The 5,144-nt window shown below is 43.3% G+C and overlaps 1 long non-coding RNA gene across 1 annotated transcript; it reads left to right on the forward strand.

The window, feature by feature from the left end:
* Positions 1 to 281: 281 nt before the first annotated feature.
* On the forward strand, positions 282 to 4,875 carry LOC119711162. The gene is made up of 3 exons (XR_005259675.1): positions 282 to 415; positions 540 to 570; positions 1,448 to 4,875. It is a non-coding gene; the product is annotated as an uncharacterized LOC119711162 (long non-coding RNA).
* Positions 4,876 to 5,144: the final 269 nt, after the last annotated feature.

Here is a 5,144-nt window from a genome sequence, read left to right on the forward strand (position 1 = left end):
CAGTAACTTGGGATATTTGGTGGCATGTGAAATAGGTGACTTTGCTTCACTTACCTTTGTCTTTATAGGGAGGCAGGAGGATGGTGTAACACCTGCTCATGCTCACTGCAGTTCTGTAAACAGTGTGTGTGAGAGTTGGTTAACTATTTGCATATTAATATTACTACCTAGCACTCTCAAATTATTCACCACAAAGAGCCTTTCCTGAGATGGTGAATTCTATTTTATTCATGTTTGCTGCTTTTGTATCTGCTGAATGCCAGCTCCCTCTTTTCCATGGGGTAGGATTGCTCTTTGTTTTAATAACTTTCTCCTCTTTGAAATGCCATTGTTTCTGGTCTGTTTTTAGATGATGAAGGATAGACACTGTGATGGGCACTAAAGCATGGACTTGAAGTGTGCACTCTGGTGGCAGGTACTCCTATCTGGTCCCCGTGGTCTGATGTGTCTGAGGAGGGCTTAGGTGCTGTGTGTCTTAGCTGTGGTTTTCTCCATTTATTAATTTCAGTGTTGATTGAAATGTTTGTCTTTATTTATAGCATATCCAACAGCTGTGTTGCAACAGAGAAGGTAAGTTTAGAGCTTGGGCAGGGGGTGAAGGGATTGGCAACCAAGCTCTGGATAGTTAATCTGTTTTGGTTTTTTTTCTAATACGATCCTTAAAGTTTATAGACAGATGTTGGATTTATGGATATCAGACAGCTGCTAAAGCCATTACAAAATGGCAGGAAGCAGGGCATTTATTATATATTATATGGGGAGGAGAAGAGACTAATTTGAGAATTAGATTTGTAATCATTCTTGCAGTATTTATTTGTCCTTTAAGATACAGACACATGCAAATTCACCAATCTGTTCAGTGAGATATTTTTCCTATTCATTTTCCTGATTGAGAATTAGTGTTAATGTCACACTTGTTGCTAGAAACTGTTGAGCTGGTCATGCTCATTTTTCTCTGCTGAGCTCAGTGAGTTTTGCTCTCCACTCTGTGATGGAGGATTGCTGGTTGCTGTTAGCTGTGCTTTAAAGACAACAATTCCTGGGTTTGGTCAAGTTTAGGACATGTTTGTTCCAAAGCCTAATAAAAGCACTAGCTAATATATATCTCAATTCTCTGATGTGGGTTATAAGGGACTTGCCTGTCAATACATCTGAATTACCTTGTTTTGACAGGTAATTAAATCTGGATCTCTTCCTTAGCTAACAAAGCAAACAGTCTCAGATATGCTTTGCTAGGCAGAGTCATGTGTAGACAGCAAGGTTTTATTATCTGTGAGGAAAAATGCATTATAAGAACATGAAATCTAGATGACCTTGAATGAAAACAAAGAAATAAAATTTTATGAGATACAGTATATTAATGCTCCAACTTGGATGTAGGAATTCCTGAGCAGTAATTTTGTTTTAACAGCCATTAAAGCTATGTGTACAATCTGTACTTCTGCAGGAAATGTGAAATATCCCAGGGATTGGCTGGCTACCTGAAGGACCCCAGTATCTGCCTTTCATGGCAAGTGACCTGAGCATTGATGTGCCCATGGTAGCAGTTCAGGTGGGTGTGTTACCTGTATTTGCAGACTTTTCTTGTTCTCTGCATTGTACCAGAAACTGCACGTGTCTTGTACAATCTGTTTAGCCCTCTTGTAATATCTGGTTTTCCTAATAAACATCTTTTGAAGTCTTTGCTTTGTGGCTGATTTCCAAGGGTCCAAGTTCCCATGTGTTAGGTACATCCTTCTGATGTATTCTTTGGATCATGCAAGGAGGAGAAGAGAAACTCATAACTGCTTCCTTTGAATAAAAACCTTATTTGAAGCTGCTGTGTCCACACAAGACCTTTGCTGGTAGTTTCTCCGTTTTGAGTATTTTCTTGGAATGTCCTGATGCTTAAGATCAGACAGAAAACCCTTGTAAGCAAAATCAAAGAAATTTCTTATAAAGAAAAATTAGTTCTGAATGTTGGTTTGGAAGATGATGGTGAAACAAATGGGAAGTTGTGATCTTAGGCTTTTGTTCCTGTGAAGTGCCAAGTCCTGTGGGGAAGCTTCAGCCACATGAAGGTGAACTACCTTGTGCTTATATGAATACCAAGAGTTTGGCTTCATCCTGGCTTGCTAGTTGTTATTTCAAAGGAGGACTGAGAAGAGAGTAGAATGCACCCAACAGTGTGTTTTCAATATTCCTCCATTTGGTTCTTTCCAGGGAGGATGGAAGGTAGCCTGTGTGCCCATGCAGATCAGGTTTCAAGAAGTGAAAATTTGTGTGCATGTGTATATTGACTTCAAAATCCTTTTTTTTTTCCTATAGCAGTGTTCTGGCATGTCGTGGAGATCAGTGTGGCTTTGTTTTTCAGTTCAGCTGGGCAGACATTACCAGAATCCCTCAGAAAGACACTGTTTTTTCCTATGCTTAATCCTTTTTACGTGCAGCATTGTACTAATCTTGCTGAATAGCAGGAATGTAGTTACACCTACTACAGAAGTGTAAATTAAGAAGCTGGCATGAGGTTATTTTGCAGACTTGGCCATGAAAACAGAATTAGAGTTAATCCTATAACAAATATGTTTGGCAACTTCAAAAAACATCCAAAACCAAACATGTTTGGCAACTTAAAATCCAAGAGTTTTGATGTTTGATTCAGCTCTAAGCCTCCTCAGACAAACAAAGTCTTCTCAAATGTCTCGTTTTGGCACATTGTGGTGTCAGTGCTGTGTGTGCAGTCCCTGAGCACAGGCCCTGGTGTGGCCTGCTGGCAGGCAGCTTGCTCCCTGGGAACAGGGTGGTGTGATGTTGCATTCAATCAAAATTCAGTGAATGTCTCCTATTATGGAAAAAGTTTATCCTGTAAATAACCAAGCACATCACTTTCATGGGGAGAGAAGAGACACTTTTCAACTAGGACTGGCCTGAAGGAATCATTGGCTACAGATGAGGAGCCATCCCCAGCCCTGCAAGTCCACTAGAACAGGAATAAACTTGCTTTATGTTTGTGTTTGATTGTGTGAATTCCTGCTTTTTCCAAAGGCACCTGTGAATTGGAAATGAATCTTGTGTGTAAGTTGTATTTGTGTGAGACCCCACCTGCAGTGCTGCATCCCCTTCTGTGAGGTCCCCAGCACAAGGAGGACAAGGAACTGCTGCACAGAGTCCAGAAGAGGCCACTGAGGTGCTCTGAGGGCTGGAGCCCCTCTGTTCTGGAGCCAGGCTGGGAGAGCTGGGGGTGTTCACCTGGGGAAGGATTGGGGCAGACCTCAGAGCACCTTCCAGTGCCTAAAGGGGCTCCAGGAGAGCTAGAACAGAGTTAACATTTTCAACATTTTACTTCTTTTTTTTGCCCCCAACAATTTAACTTGATCAGTCATAGACAAAATTCTTCATGGTGTGCAGTTCTTGTGTTTTAATAATTAACAAGCAGCTCTTTACAGGTGATTTTATTGCCACCTGCTGGAGTTCAAATAAAAAGTCAGGTTTTTTTTTTAATATTTTGGCTGCCTGAAATGCCCTTGGATGAGGGCAGGTGCTTTAGGGATGTACTTTAAGAAATGCAGGCTAACCTGTCCCTTATCAAAGCACTCATTGACTCATCATTTTGTTTGTAAAGATCAAAAGACCAATATTTGAATTTTATCTTTATAAGGAAATCAGAAAAATTTGGCAGTGGACAGAATTGGAAAATAGTGTGCCAATGTTGGTGCTGTCAGCTGAGGTGGCAGATGGAGCCTGGGCTGCAGCATTGGGAATGGGGACATCACAGAGACAGGACAGTGCTGGGAAACTGGGACCTCCAGCTCCAGAAACAAATGTTTCCAGACAACTGCAGCAGCCTTGGTGATAATTTTGTGAGATTTTTGCATTCCTGGGCCTGCCCTTCAATCAAGATGGGCTTTGGAATGGAACTGGACAACTCTGCAGTATAAATTTGTTACTAATCTATTCTGAGCCCTGCTGCTCTGAGCTCCACTGGTCAGACTCTGCAAGAGCCAACACTGCTGGCAGCCTGGGTCACTGGGAGTTGGTTGTGTCAGTGCTGATGATTTTTGGGTGACTGTGGAAAATGTGCCTGGAAAGCTCTAGCCACGATCACTACAAATTAGCTTCTTGTCCCATTGTGACTTGGGGGTGTAGCTGGAAAATGAGTGCAAAGTTTCCTTTGGCATGGGGGGCTTGGAGGAACCCACTTGCAACTGATGTAAATACATTAACTAAAGGACAGCAGGTGACAATGATTATTTTTGTGTTGATAATGGCATGAACTGTCAGTTGTGATCCAATTTAAACATGTGCCCTGTGCTCACTCCCAGTGCTCCAAAAATGTATGCTTGGTTTCTGCCTTAGACTTCACTGTTTCCACTTCTGACTTCTGATGTTTTTTCCTGTATTTTCTCTCTATGCAGCTTCTTTTTCTTTATGATGAACTGGATTTCCTGCAGAGTCTTGCAAAACATGAAAAATAATAAAAGCTCTTTGTCATGACCTCCCCAGAGCTTTACACACCTCAGGTTTTAGCAGTAGTTACTAGAGACCCCTCTTCCCGTCCCTCAGGGACCGTGTGTCTCCAGAGATGGGCAGGATTGGGTGAGGAGGGAACACAGAGGAGGCCACAGAGATGCTCTGAGGGCTGGAGCACCTGTGCTGTGGAGATGGGCTGGAAGAGCTGGGGCTGTTCAGCCTGGAGAAGGCTCCAGGGAGCCCTTAGAGCCCCTTCCAAAGCCTAAAGGGGCTCCAGGAGAGCTGAGAGGGACTTTAGACAAGGATCTGGAGGGACAAGGGGGAATGGCTTCCCACTGCCAGAGGGCAGGGTTAGATGGGATATTGGAGAGAAAATTTTCTCTATGAGGGTGGGCAGGCCCTGGCACAGGGTGCCCAGAGAAGCTGGGGCTGCCCCTGGATCCCTGGAAGTGTCCAAGGCCAGGCTGGACAGGACTTAATGCAACCTGGGGTAGTGGAAGGCGTCCCTGCCCATGGCACGGGGCGGAATGAGATGATCTTTAAGGTCTCTTCCAACCCAAACCATTCTGTGACTGTATGTGGTACCAGAGCTCTGGGGCTCTCCTGGATGATGAAGGCTTTTGGAGATTTGGAGTGTACTGTGCATTTTTAGGACAAATGCCTAAAGCAGCAAAAACAAGGCCATGGTATCCTCG

The sequence above is a fragment of the Motacilla alba genome, chromosome 23 (assembly GCF_015832195.1).
Source record: "Motacilla alba alba isolate MOTALB_02 chromosome 23, Motacilla_alba_V1.0_pri, whole genome shotgun sequence".
Taxonomy (NCBI): Eukaryota; Metazoa; Chordata; class Aves; order Passeriformes; family Motacillidae; genus Motacilla; species Motacilla alba.